The sequence below is a fragment of the Muntiacus reevesi genome, chromosome 15 (genome assembly GCF_963930625.1).
Source record: "Muntiacus reevesi chromosome 15, mMunRee1.1, whole genome shotgun sequence".
Lineage (NCBI taxonomy): Eukaryota > Metazoa > Chordata > Mammalia > Artiodactyla > Cervidae > Muntiacus > Muntiacus reevesi.
Genome location: NC_089263.1, coordinates 36739967 through 36756092, shown reverse-complemented (window position 1 = coordinate 36756092; position 16126 = coordinate 36739967).

Sequence of the window (16126 nt, the reverse complement as noted above, 5' to 3'; positions counted from 1 at the left end):
TTTTACAATATTTAATAAGCATATAGAAATAGATGCTATAAATCATGACCTAATGATTACAGTACTGCCAAATGACACATGCAGCATAATGTGGCAGAAGATGACTAAGGCTTTTGTGTCTAAATTAGCAGTTTCCAATTCTGGCAGTGCATCAGCTGGGAAATTTTAAAACAATACTGATGTTTCAGTCCAAAGCCTTCCCTCTTGAGATTGTAATGTAATTTACCAGAGGCAGGGGGCATGAATGGAATTTTTAAGATCTCTCCAGGTCACTTTATTGTGAAGTTAGTGTTGAGAAACAACTAATCTTGATTTATCTGTTTTTAGATCAATGAGTTTTTGTGAGGAAAAAAGGTAAATAAAATAGTACCTGCACATATACTTGTAAAACATCTTATAGCTTTTAAAAAAAGAGTTTAACATCTAGTGGGGACATACTGACTAAATAAAGATTAAAATAGAGGTAAATAATATTTGGAGAAGATCACTGAAGCAAATTTTGACGGGGGGGTGTGCCAAGAAATACTTTTTAGAGAAAGGGATTTTAAATCTTTGGAATAAAACACAGGTAGGCTTTTCTTAAGTCTCGTCTGTGTTGCAGCATGTATCAGTACTTTATTCCTTTTAATGGCCAAACCGTAATTCCATGGTAAGGATATACCACAAGAAGCCAGTAACCAAAGAGTAGATATACATAATTCCACTTGTATGAAATACACAGAAGAGGCAAATCTATAGAGTCAGAAAATAGATTAGTTGCTTCCCAGGACTGGGGTAGAGGGGGTATGAGAACACTGGAGAATGGTAACTAAAGAGTATAGGGTTTCACTTTGGTGATGAAAATATTCTAAAATTTAATGTGGTGAAGGTTAAACTTATCTCAATGTACTAAAAGGCAGTGAATTATACACTTTAAATGAGTGAATTGTATGGCATGTGGAATATATCTCAATAAAGTTGTTTTTTTAAAAATAAAAAGGCTTGCCAATTCAGGTGGGTAAGGAGGAGATATGGGAGACAGCCTGAAGAGTTTGCTGAATGGCAAGTAGCTGATGATGGTTGGCACATAAGTTCAGTCTCTTGGTCATGTCCGACTCTCCGATCCCATGTATTATAGCACGTCAGCCTTCCCTGTCCATCACCAACTCCCGGAGTTTACTGAAACTCATGTCTATTGAGTCAGTGACGCCATCCAACCATCTCATTCTCTGTCGTCCCCTTCTCCTCCCGCCTTCAATCTTTCCCAGCAACAGGGTCATTTCAAATGAGTTAGCTCTTCCCATCAGGTGGCCAAAGTATTGGAGTTTCAGCTTCAACATCAGTCCTTTCAATGAACATTCAGGACTGGTTTCCTTTAGGATGGACTGGTTGGATCTCCTTGCAGTTCAAGGGACTCTCAAGAGTCTTCTCCAACATCACAGTTCAAAAGCATCAATTTTTCGGTGCTCAGCTTTCTTTATAGTCCAACTCTCACATCCATACATGACTACTGGTAAAACCATAGCCTTGACTAGATGAACCTTTGTTGGCAAAGTAATGTCTCTGCTTTTTTTTTTTTTTAATCTGTAAATATCTCATCTTTATTTTTTTTCCATTTATTTTTTTATTAGTTGGAGGCTAATTACTTTATAATATTGTAGTGGTTTTTGTCATACATTGACATCAATCAGCCATGGATTTACATATATTCCCCATCCCGATCCCCCCTTCCCACCTCCCTCTCCACCCGATTCCTCTGGGTCTTCCCAGTGCACCAGGCCTGAGCACTTGTCTCATGCATCCAACCTGGGCTGGTGATCTGTTTCACCCTAGATAATATACATGTTTTGATGCTGTTCTCTCGAAATATCCCACTCTCACCTTTGTACAGAACAGACTTTTGGACTATGTCTCTGCTTTTTAATATGCTGTCTAGGTTGCTCATAACTTTCCTTCCAAGGAGTAAGCGTCTTTTAATTTCATGGCTGCAGTCACCATCTGCAGTGATTTTGGAGCCACAAAGCATAAAGTCTGCCATTGTTTCCACTGTTTCCCCATCTATTTCCCATGAAGTGATGGGACCAGATGCCATGATCTTAGTTTTCTGAATGTTGAGCTTTAAGCCAACTTTTTCACTCTCCTCTTTCACCTTCATCAAGAGGCTCTTTAGTTCTTCTTCACTGTCTGCCATAAGGGTGGTATCATCTGCATATCTCAGGTTATTGATATTTCTCCCAACAATCTTGATTTAAGCCTTTGCTTCCTCCAGCCCAGCATTTCTCATGATGCACTCTGCATACAAGTTAAATAAGCAAGGTGATAATATACAGCCTTGCTGCTGCTGCTAAGTCGCTTCAGTCGTGTCCGATTCTGTGTGACTACATAGACGACAGCCCACCAAGGCTCCCCTGTCCCTGGGATTCTCCAGGCAAGAACACTGGAGTGGGTTGCCATTTCCTTCTCCAATGTGTGAAGGTGAAAAGTGAAAGTGAAGTCGCTCGGTAGTTTCCGACTCGTAGTGACCCCATGAACTGCAGCCTACTAGACTTCTCTCTGTCCATGGGGTTTTTACAGGCAAGAGTACTGGAGTGGGTTGCCATTGCCTTCTCTGATACAGCCTTGACTTACTCATTTTCCTATTTGGAACCAGTCTGTTCTTCCATGTCTAGTTCTAACTGTTGCTTCCTGACCTGCATACAGGTTTTTAAAGAGGCAGGTCAGGTGGTCTGGTATTCTCATCTCTTGGAGAATTTTCCATAGTTTATTGTGATCCACACAGTCAAAGGCTTTGGCATTGTCAATAAAGCAGAAATAGATGTTTCTCTGGGACTCTCTTGCTTTTTTTTTTTTTTTTTTTGACTCTCTTGCTTTTTCAATGATACAGCAGATGTTGACAATTTGATCTCTGGTTTCTCTGCCTTTTCTAAAACCCAGCTTGAACATCTCAAAGTTCACAGTTCACATATTGCTGAAGCCTGACTTGGAGAATTATGAGTATTACTTTACTGGTGTGTGAGATGAGTTCAATTGTGTGGTAGTTTGAGCATTCTTTGGCATTGCCTTTCTTTGATATTGGAATGAAAACTGACATTTTCCAGTTCTGTGGCCATGGCTGATTTTTCCAAGTTTGCTGGCATATTGAGTGCAGCACTTTCAGAGCATCATCTTTTAGGATTTGAAATAGCTTAATTGGAATTCTATCACTGCCACTAGCTTTGTTCGTAGTGATGCTTCCTAAGTCCCACTTGACTTCACATTCCAGGATGTCTGGCTCTAGGTTAGTGATCACACCATCATGGTTATCTGATTCGTGAAGATCTTTTTTGTACAGTTCTTCTGCATATTCTTGTCACCTCTTCTTACTATCTTCTGCTTCTGGTAGGTCCCTACAATTTTTGTCCTTTATTGAGCCCATCTTTGCATGAAATATTCCCTTGGTATCTCTAATTTTCTTGAAGAGTTCTCTAGTCTTTCCCATTCTATTGTTTTCCTCTATTTCTTTGCACTGATCACTGAACAAGACTTTCTTATCTCTCCTTGCCATTCTTTGTAACTCTGCATTCTAATGGGCTTATCTTTTTTCCTCCTTTGCCTTTCACTTCTCTTCTTTTCACAGCTATTTGTAAGGCCTCCTCATACAGCCATTTTGCTTTTTTTGCATTTCTTTTTCTTGGTCATGGTCTTGTTCCCTGTGTCCTGTACAATGTCACAAACCTCAATCCATAGTTCATCAGGCACTCTGTCTATCAGATCTAGTCCCTTAAATCTATTTCTCACTTCTACTATATAATCATTAGGTATTTGATTTAGGTTATACCTGAATGGTCTAGTGGTTTTTCCCTACTTTCTTCAATATAAGTCCGAATTTGGCAATAAGGAGTTCATAAGCTGAGCCACAGTCAGCTCTTAGTCTTGTTTTTGCTGACTGTATAGAGCTTCTCCATCTTTGGCTGCAAAAAATATAATCAATCTGATTTCAGTGTTGACCATCTGGTGAGGTCCATGTGTAGAGTCTTCTCTTGTGTTGTTGGAAAAGGGTGTTTTCTATGACCAGTGCATTCTCTTGGCAGAACTCTATTAGCCTTTTTCCTGCTTCACTCTGTACTCCAAAGCCAGATTTACCTGTTACTCCAGATATTTCTTGACTTCTTACTTTTGCATTCCAGTCCCCTGTAATGAAAAGGACATCTTTTTTGGGTGTTAGTTCGAGAAGTTCTTGTAAATCTTCATAGAACTGTTAAACTTCAGCTTCTTCAGCATTACTTGTTGGGGCATAGACTTGCATTACCATGATAATGAGTGGTTTGCCTTGGAAATGAACAGAGATCATTCTGTCGTTTTTGAGATTGCTTCCAGTACTGCATTTTAGACTCTCTTGTTGACTATGATGGCTACTCCATTTCTTGTAAGGGATTCTTGCCCACAGTAGTAAATATAATGGTTATCCAAATTAAATTCACCTATTCCAGTCCATTTTAGTTCACTGATTCCTAAAATGTAGATGTTCACTCTTGCCATCTCCTGTTTGTTCTCTTCCAATTTGCCTTGATTCATGGACCTAACATTCCAGGTTCCTATGAAATATTGCTCTTTGCAGCATCAGACCTTGCTTCCATCACCAGTCACATCCCCAGCTGGGTGTTGGTTTTGCTTTGGCATGTAAGATTGGCATAAGGTTGGCATATAAGATTCAGGGAAGGATCCCAGAATTGGTTAGAAATGAAGCTGAAGCTGGAGAGATAAGCTAGGTAAGATCATGAAGGATGTAATAAATCTTTGTATTTTTCTTTATTTTGATTGTGATAGAATGCACGTAACATAAATGTACCATCATAATCATTTTAAGTATGTTGTTCAGAAGTGTTAAATATATTCATATTGTTGTACAACCAGTTTCCAGAATCTTTTCCTCCTGTGAAACTGAAACTCTGTATTTATTAAATAATAACTCCTATTTCCCACCATTCTACTTTCTATTTCTATGAGTTGGACCACTCTAGTTAAATCTAGCCAAACCATGGAGGATTTGTCCTTCTGTGATTGGCTTATTATACTTTCTTTTTTTCCATACATGCCTTTTCATACTCCCCATGGGGTTCTCAAGGCAAGAATACTGAAGTGGTTTTCCATTCCCTTCTCCAGAGGACTACATTTTTTCAAGACTCTCCACCATGATCCATCCATCTTGGGTGGTCCTACATGGCATACTCATAGTTTCATTGAGTTAGACAAGGTTGTGGTCCATGTGATTAGTTTGGTTAGCTTTCTGTGATTGTGGTTTTCAATCTGTCTGCCCTCTGATGGAAAAGGATAAGAGGTTTATGGAAGCTTCCTGATGGAAGAGACTGACTCAGGGGGAAACTGGGTCTTGTTCTGATGGGCAGGGCCATGCTCAGTAAATCTTTAATCCAATTTTCTGTTGATGGGCGGGGCTGTGTTCCCTCCTTATTTAGCTGGGGCCAAACTATGGTGGAGGTAATGAAGACAATGCTGACCTCCTTCAAAAGATCCCATGCATGCACTGCTACACTCAGTGACCCCAACCCTGCAGCAGGCCACCGCTGACCCACACCTCTGCTGAAGACTCCTGGACACTCACAGGCAAGTCTGGGTCAGTCTCTTGTGGGGTCACTGCTCCTTTCTCCTGGGTGCTGGTGCACAAGGCTCTCTTTGTGCCCTCCAAGTGTCTGTTTCCCAGTCTGTGTAAGTTCTGGCAGCTTTATGGTAGGGTTCATGGCGACCTCCTCTAAGAGGGCTTATGCCATACCCAAGTCTGCTGCACCCAGAGCCCCTGGCAGTCCACTTCTGACCCAGACCTCCACAGGAGACACTCAAACACAGTTCTGTCTCAGTCTCTGTGGGGTCCCTGGGAGAAATATCAATAACCTCAGATATGCAGATGACACCACCCTTATGGCAGAAAGTGAAGAAGAACTAAAGAGCCTCCTGATGAAAGTGAAAGAGGAGAGTGAAAAAGCTGGCTTAAAGCTCAACATTCAGAAAACTTAGATCAAGGCATCTGGTCCCATCACTTCATGGCAAATAAATGGGGAAACCGTGGAAACAGTGACAGACTTTATGGTTTGTGGCTCCAAAATCACTGCAGATGATGACTGCAGCCATAAAATTAAAAGACGCTTACTCCTTGGAAGGAAAGTTATGAGCAACCTAGACAGCATATTAAAAAGCAGAGACATTACTTTGCTAACAAAGGTCCATCTAGTCAAGGCTATGGTTTTCCCAGTGGTCATGTATGGATGTGAGAGTTGGACTCTAAAGAAAGCTGAGCAGTGAAGAATTGATGCTTTTGAATTGTGATGTTGGAGAAGACTCTTGAAAGTCCCTTAGACTGCAAGGAGGTCCATCTAGTCCATCCTAAAGGAGATCAGTTCTGGGTGTTCATTTGAAGGACTGATGTTGAAGCTGAAACTCCAATACTTTGGCCACCTGATACAAAGAGCTGACTAATTTGTAAAGACCCTGATGCTGGGAAAGATTGAAGGCAGGAGGAGAAGGGGATGACAGAGGATGAGATGGTTGGATGGCATCACCAACTCAGTGGGCATGAGTTTGGGTAAATTCCAGGAGTTAGTGGTGGTCAAGGAGGCCTGGCATGGTGTAGTCCATGGGGTTGCAGAGAGTCAGACACGACTGAGGGACTGAACTGATTTATGCACTTAGCATAATGTCCTCAAGGCTTACCCATGTTGTAACATGTCTCAGAATTCTCTTCCTTTTTTTTTTTAAGGCTGAATAATATACCATAGTATTTATGGAACACATTTTGTTTATTCATTCTTTCTTATCATGGATACTTGAGTTGCTTCTACCTCTTGGTTAATGTGAAAAATGCTGCTATGAACATGGTTGTACAAATATCTCCATGAGATCCTTTCACTTTTTCTGGGTTTAGTAAGGCTTTTTAAAGAAGTTTAAAATGTACACTGAGATTCCACATGTAAGCAGTATCATTTGCTGTTTGTCTTTCTCTGCCTTTCTTGTTTCACTTTGATAATCTTTGGGTCGATCCATGTTGCTGCACATAGCATTATTTCATTCTTTTTAATGGGTGAATAATATTCCATTGTATAGATACCCTGTTATATATCATATTTATCCATCATCTGTTGATGTACATTTAGGTCACTTCCATGTCTTGGTTATTGTAAATAGTGCTACAGTGAACACTGGGGTGCATCCATCTTTTCAAGTTATGGTTTTCTCTGGATATGTGCTCCGGAGTGGGATTGCTGAATCATACGGTAGCTATATTTTTAATTTTTTGAGGAACATTCACACTGTTCTCCATAGGTGCCATACCCATTTGCATTCCCACTGACAGTACAGGAGGTTTCCTTTTTCTCCGTATTGTCTCCAGCATTTATTTGTAGACTTAAAAAAAAAAAATCATTATTGGAGTATAATTGCTTTGCTATATTGTATTAGCTACTGTTGCACAACAAAGTGAATCATCTATATACATATACACATATCCTCTCCCTCTTTAGCCTCCCTCCCTCCACTCCATCCCACCTCTCTGTAGATATATGTGTAGGTATAAGTGAATCACTTTGCTGTATACTGAAACTAACATAAAATTGCTAATCAACTATACTCCAGTAGAAAATAAGAATTAAAAAATAAAATATAACACACCTACCACAAATGTCAAGATAAAAATACTAATTTAAAGACTCCCCACAAGAAAAACCCAGGCTCAGATCATTTCACTGATGATTTTTAACAAACATTTGAAGAAGAATTAATATCGATCCTTCACATACTCTTGCAGAATGTTAAAAAAGAGGAATGTTTTCTAACTTACCATTTAATGCCATTTTTATCAGTATACTAAAACCAAGGATATCATAAGAAAAGGAAACCACAGTCTAATATCCCTTATGAATGTTAAAATACATCCAAAATGCCTCAGAAAACACTATCAAATTGAATCCAGTAAAATATAGAAAAAGTTATGCATTATGACCATGTAAATCTCAGGAATGGTAGCTTTGTTTAGCATCTGAAAATCAATTAGTATAGTACACCATTCTAATTAAATAAAGACTAAAATCCATACCATCATTTAAATTCAGGTTTGACGGCACAGGTCCACTTATATGCAGATTTTTAAAAAAATAAATGCATACTGTCATGCTACATAAGAGACACACTGTTGAATCCATTGATGCAGAACCCTAGAGATGGAGGGCATCTGTTAAATTATATGCAGATTTTTGATTGCACAGATGTTTAGCACCCCTAACCCTTGAGTTGTTCAAGGGTCACTAGAAGTATATGCAGAAAATACTTGGAAAAATTCAACACATTTTCATGATAAAACTGTCAAACAACCTAGGAAGAGAAGAGACTTTCCTCAGTCATATACAAAAGTAGGCCATCTACAAAAGTCCACAGCTAACATTATATTTAATGGTGGAAGACAATGCTTTACTGTTAAGATCAAGAACAAGACAGGAAGTCTGTTCTTGCCATTTCTATTTAACACTGTACTGAATATCCTAGCTAGGGTAATTAGGCAAAATAATAAATAGCATATAGATTGTAAAAGAAAAAGTAAACTATCATTACAGATAGCATGGTCATCTGTAGATCATCTTGAAAAATCATGGTCATAGATCATCTTGAAAAATAACACAGAGACATACACACACTATTGTAACTAAAAAAGAAGTTAGTGAGACTGTAGTATATAGATCAATATATATAAAAAATCAATTACATTTCTATAAAATAGGGATAAATGTTCTGAAAGTAAAATTAAAGTGATTCCATTTATAATAGCATCAAAAAGAATAAAATACTTAAGTATAAATTTAACAAAAGAAGTGCAAAGCATGTACATTGAAAATTATAAAACATCATTACCAAAAATTAAGTAAGACATTTCATGTTTTTTGAGTGAAAACTTGATACTCTTGGAACGGCAATATTCCCCTAATTAAACTAGGATTCAATGCATTATTATCAAAACCCCATTTGAGTTTATTTTAAATAGACATTGATTTTCAAACCTGTTAAGGAACTTGTATCCAGAACACATTAAGCACTAGTATAACTCTACAATAAAAAGACAAATAACCCAATTAAAATGAGCAACGTATTTGAATAGACATTTCATTAAAGAAGATGAGCAAATGGCCAATAATTATATAAGAAGATGTGAAAATTTATTAGTCACTAGAGAAAATGCAAACATAACAATAAAGAGATCCTACTTTACATGCACTAGGATGGCTTCCCAGGTGGCTCAGTGGGTAAAGACTGCCTACATTGCAGTAGGAGATATGGGTTCGATTCCTGGGTTGGGAAGATCCCCTGAGGAGGGTACAGCAACCAGCTCCAGTATTCTTTCTTGGAGAATCCCATTGACAGAGGAGCCTGGTGGGCTACAGCTCATAGGTCACAAAAAGTAGGCACAACTGAAGTGGCTGAACACAACAGAGGATGGCAGAAATGAAAAAGACATGTAATAAATGTTGGCAAGGATATGGAGAAACTGAGAGCCTTATACATTGCTGGTGGGAATATAAAATGGTGTAACCACTTTGGAAAAGAGTTTAGCAATCACTTAAGAGATTAAACATGGAGTTATCTAATTACCCAGAAATTCCACTTCTACCCAAAAGAAATGAGTACATTTCTATTGAAATGAAAAAAATGAAAACATACCTCCACATTAATGGATGTGAATATACACTTATATACAAATGTTTCTTGAAGCATTATTCATAATAGTTAAAAGATGGAAACAACTGAATGGATGAAAATAATATAGTATATTCATATAATTGCATACTATTTGGCAATAAACAGAAATGAAGTGCTGATACATGCTGCAACATGGATGAACTTTGAAAACATTGTACTAAGTGAAGAAAGCCAGTCACAGAACACCGGTTATTGTATTATTTCATTTATATGAAATGTCTATAACAGGTGAATCTATAGAGACAGAATATGACTTGCTTGGGCCTCAGGAGAGAGATGGGATGTGACAGCTACTGTGTCTGGATTTTTTTAAGACGGGCTTTTCTCCTGGTTCACATGTTAGAGAATCCATCTGCGATCCAGGAGACCTGGGTTCGATTCTTGGGTTGAGAAGATCCCCTGGAGAAGGGAGTGGCAACCCACTCCAGCATTCTTGCCTGAAGAACCCCATGGACAGAGGAACCTGGTGGGTACAGTCCATGGGGTTGCAAAGGGTTGGACATGACTGAGCGACTAACACTTACTTCCTTACTTAAATTGTTCTAAAATTAAATTGCAGTGATGGTGATACAGTGCTTCTAGTATACTTAAAATATCCAATTTTACACTTTAAAGGGGTTAACAGTATGGATTGTGAATTATCTCTCAATAAAATTATTTAAAGGGCTTCCCTGGTGGCTCAGGAGTAAATAATCCACCTGCAGTGTTGAAGACATGGGTTCCATTCCTGGGTTGGGAAGATCCCCTGGAGAAGGAGATAGCAACCTACTCCAGTATTCTTGCTTGGGAAATCCAGGCAAGAGAGCCTGGCTGGCTACAGTACAAAAGAGTCACAAAAGAGTCAAACATGACTTAGCAGCTAAAAACAAAAAACAGAGCTGTTAAAAAGATCATGTTTTTAAGCAAACAGAATAGTGTATTAGTAAGAAATGCATATGATATGCTTAGCTGTGTCTGACTCTTTGAGCCCCCATAGGCTATAGCCCACCAAGTTCCTCTGTCCATGGAATTTTCCAGGCTAGAATACTTGAGTGGGTTGCCATTTCCCACTCTAGGGGCTATCCCTAACCCAGGGATTGAACCCACATCTCCTGCATCTCCTAGATTTGCAGGCAAATTCTTTACCATTGTGCCACCTTGAAAACCCCCACCAAAAGTGCCTAAAATAAAACGATTTTCATATAAAACAATAGCAAAAAAGACTAGGAAGAAATACAGTGTCGCAAAGTTTTTACACTAGTAGCCAACAAAGGAGAAATTGTAAGTTAGAATTGTAAAGAATACTTAGTCCAAAAGTTGTCAGGAAAATAGACAAATTGAAACAAACAACAGAAGGTACAAAGAGATAGCAAATAGCAAGATGTATTACTTGATTTCAAGACTTATTGTTTTGGTCAGTAATCAGCAGGGTGTAGTTTGGAATTCACATAGAGAAATACATCAATGGAGTAGAATAGAGAATTCAGAAACAGACCTACACAAATATGTGAAATTAATTTTGACAAAAGTGAAAAACAATTTTGTGGGGAGATAGCAGCTTTAAAAAGAGAATGGTGTGGAATAATTGTATAAAATATGCAAAATAACCCAGCTGATTGATGCCTTATATAAGCAAAATGTAACTCAAAATAGATTATAGACCTAAATATAAGACCAAATGTTATTAAACTCCTAGAAGAAATCATAGAAAAATCTTCATGATATGTGTAATAAGGCAAATATTTCTGAGCCACCATAATCAAAAGTACAACCACTAAAAGTTTCATCAAAATTTAAAAGCACTTTTATTTGAAAGGCACTATGAGGAGAATGCAAAAACAAGTGGAAAACTGATATCTTGCAAAGTATATATCTGATAGGTGGTTTTTATACAGAAAAGGCAAAGATCTCTCACAACTCAATAGTGATATAAGAAAGAGCTGCTTAAAAATAGGTAAAATATTTGAGCACACACTTAACCAATGACAGTGTACAGATGGCAATAAACAAAAAGGATGCTCAACATCACTAGTGATTAGAAAAATGCAATTTCAGATTGCAATGAGATAACATGACACACCTATTAGATCTGATAAAATTATAAAACTGATCATACACCAAATGCTGGCAAAAACTTTAGAGGAAGTGGGTGTCTCCTACATTGCTTGGATAGAAAAAACATGGTAGAATCATTTCAGAAAAGTTTGGTGATGTTGTAAAACATTAAGCATCCACCTAACATACGTTATAGGCATTTAACTCCCAGTCATTTATCCCAGAGGAATGAAAGTCTATGCCCATTAAAAAACTTTTATGTCAAAGTTCATAATACTTTTATAATAGTTTATTTTAAAATAGCTAAAATGGGAAAAATTCAATTATCTTTCATCAGATAAATTGATAAGCTGATTTATCAATATAGTGCTACTCAATAATAAAAAGGAATGAACTATCATACAAAAAAACATATTCATCTCAAAATTATTTTGCTGAGTGATAAAAGCCAGGAAAAAGCAATGATCAAGATATATTCATCTAATATGTTAAACTCAGGACTTTATGAATAATTGTAAAGTATTGGTTGAGAGTGACTAAACCAAACTATACCATAAAAATGCTTTGCTATTTCTTTATTTAAATTTCATTAAGTTAATGTTGAATGTTCTTTTAAATTTTTCTCTCTTGTGTACAAAAGCCTTAAATATAAGCTTTGCAAATACTGGAATATTCTCTTTGCAAGGCAAAACTTTTAGTAGGTATATAAAGTGTATTGGTTATAAAATTTCTGTCCTCAGTAATAAAAATAAAGTTGAATTAAATGAAGTTAAGCAAGGAAAAAACTGTTTCAGAAGTTATAGGGCCGAAATTAAGAGAGAGAAATAGATGTGGAAAGAACAAAATATACCAGCAGGTTCTCATGAATAATTTAGAATAATAGAATTACCACAATTCCTGCAGACTGTGCACTTGGGGATATTCATTGCCTAGTTCTTTGGCAGTCTTAAAGTACAGCACCGAAGTGGAAATAACTGCTAGCTACTCTGGCTTGTAAGACTGGATGAAATTATGTGGACAAGAAGGAAGTTTTCTCAGAATAGTTTTGAGATTTAAAAATTGAAGCAACTATGGAGTGAAAAAGAAAATAAAGGGAGAAGATGGTGTGATTTCAAAGAGTATTGTTGTGTTCTCCATATCCCATTGCAAAGGGTATGAGAACTTGAAATAGAGAATTGAGTTATTCTGAATTTCCTCTTTAACACTAAAACTGTTCTTCTTTGGTGTAACATGACCTCAACGGGATTCTTCTTTGAATCTCAAACAGAAAATGATCTGAATGACTGGTTCCCCAGTCTTCCCAAGGATAACATATAACAAATTCCATCCTAATTCATATATAAAAGTGAAGGCCTTAGCCTGTTGATTGTGGCTTAATTCTTTCCTGAAATCCCAGTTGAGAATGGTCTAGAGTGAATCACAAGTTTAAATAGAGTAATTTTGCAGAAACCAAGGGCAAAACTACAGCCAGGCTTTTGAAATCTGACATTTGCTGGCAAAAGAATCAGGTTGATCAGGTTTTTACCAGGCTTCTTCCCCCCAAAATTGGTGTCATGTAGCCAAAACTGGCTACTGGGGGCTCACCTTTGTGAGAGGAACAGTTGGTAATATCTTCATAGGCCAGTCAATATCCAAGAAGTTCACATAAGAAATAGAATGTGTGTGTGTGTGTGTGTGTGTGTGTGTGTGGAGGGGGGTGGTGGTGGTGGTAGTGGTGGTGGTGTTTAGTCACTAAATTGTATCTGACTCTTTCGTGACCCCATGGACGATAGCCTGCCAGTCTCCTTTTCCATGGGATTTCTCAGACAAGAATATTATAGTGGGTTACTGTTTCCTTCTCCAGGGAATCTTCCTGACCCAGGTATAGAACCAGCGCCTCCTGCATTGGCAGGGGAATTCTCTACCACTGCACTAGGAGGGAAGACCAAGTGTGTGTATGTGAGGGGGAGTCCTGGGGGGGCTAGTCTTGTTTATTCCTTTTAAGTTAATACATTTGCTACTTGTCTTCTTTATGTCCCATATTAATCTTTGTTCCATGTGGTCTGATCTTACATGACATCTTGTCTTTTCAAGGTCCTCATTTTCCAACTGCTTACGCGCTGTTAGAGGATATGCTTTTTTTCATTGTACTTTGCAAAATGAGAAGTGCCAGCTTTCCTTATAATCCAAGGAAATACTTTCTTCTATTTTGTAGTCCTATAGTCTTCTCTTTTTTTCAATTTATTTATTTATAGTCATCTAATTTGAGCCTTCGATCCCAGTTTTGTAATCCTTTCATTACATATTTGTTTCCTACACTAAAGGACATATTTGTTTCCTACATTAAAATTATTTTTCAGTAGATAATTCATGGATACAGAATAAAATTTTAAAGTTGCAAAAAAAAATGTGTTGTGGAATTTGTGTCTCCCTTCCCCCCTTTCCTGCTATCCTTCTGAGAAGTAATCAACAGTACTAATTCTTTATGTAACCTTTCAGATATTTTATGTATGTACATTATACAATCTTCTATCTGTTTTCTTTAACAAATATTAGGTACTATAAATAATACTTTGCACACGCTACTTTTTCCCCACAGTACTAAGCATTTTAACCTTTCTGCAGCAAAACTAACTTCCTGCTTAAAGTATATAGTAAAAATATGACAAGAAAAGTTGATTTTTTTTCATTTTTAAAAAGTTGATTTTTTAAATATTAAATTTCTTCCCTGGTTGACCTATGTTTTGACTTAACCAAAAAAGGAAATATGTGTATGTATGTGTGTATATATACGTGTGTATATATATATATATATATGTATATATATATATATAAATCACATGATAACATATTAACTAAATGCATTGGGTAAGGAAGATAATTTGTTATATAACTTGAAACAAATTCTTGAAAACACTTAAATCTGTGTTTGTGTGTGTGTGTTTATGTTGGTTTCACAGTTTGTCATGTAGACAAGACTGCTGACAATATGAGAACATAAAACCACTCATTTGTGAACTTGAACATAGCTCTGAATGGAAAACTATTCTTACAATATTAACTCTTCCAGTGCACAAAAGAAGCCTTTTATATTATTTTGGGAAGAGAGTTGTAAGCTGTAAAAAAATATAGTTGTTCCTATCTTGGAATCTGACACATTCATTAGTCTGGAAGGAATAACCTGGGAAAGATGAATTTATAGTACTGGTACTTTCGAAATAGGATGTATAATAAGCTTGTCATGTAGTAAATGACTTTGTTTTTTTCCATAAAGCCAGCATTAGGCTAAATATTTAACAATAACTCTTAGAAGTGCTTCTAAGTCATTTCATTTATTTTTAGTTTTATAATATTTACTTGTAAATTACATTTTGCTGCTTAAATGAAATAGTTTTCTAAATGAGAAAAAAATACCTCCTGTGGTTGTTTCTAATTTCATTTTCTGCTAACATAGCTGTTGGCACTAGAAATGCAGAACAGTTTTCAGAGAGTACTGTCAGCCATGTAATTTCTTGGCAAATATATGACAATTACTTTCCATGTAATTATAGTGTCATTCCATTGGATCCTACAGCTTAGTCAAGGAAGAGATTTACCAGGCAGTATTGTCCATCATTCCACTTGTGGTTGTTTCCTTATGTCAGTGTCCTGGACTCACCATATCTAGTGATTCTGTTAATACTGCAGTTAGGTCAAAGCCCTAGCATTCAGTAAAGACAACTAACTTTCTTGTGCAATTAGATTATTCTTTTGGATTAAGATTAAGCTATATTTTGGAGTTTGCCTTTATTACTCATTAACATTTTCCAGTAGTCATGTACAGATGTGAGAGATGGACCATAAAGAAGGCATATCACCAATGAATTGATGCTTTCAAACTGTGGTTCTGGAAAAGACTCTTGAGAGTCCCTTGGACAATAAGGAGATCAAATCAATCAATCTTATGGGAAATCAACCCTGGATATTCATTGGAAGAACTGATGCTGAAACTGAAGCTGAAGCTCTAATACTTTGGCCACCTGATGTCAATGAGTTGACTCATTGGAAAGGACACTGATGCTGGGAAAGATTGAGGGCAGGAGGAGAAGGGGGGGACAGAGGATAAGATGGTTGGAGGCATCATTGACTCAATGGACATGAATTTGCACAAACTCCAGGAGATAGTGAAGGACAGGGACCTGGCATGCTGGAATTCATGGGGCAGCAGAGGTGGATTCAACTGAGCAAATGAATAACGGCAAACCTTTCACAGGGGGCTTCCCTGGTGACTCAGATGGTAAAGAAACTTCCTGCAACGAGGGAACATTTCATAGGCATTTATTGAGAATTGTCTTTGAAGAATCAAATGGAAATTTTAAACCAATAAATTAGCATAAACAGAAAATAAATAATTAAAGTCAAA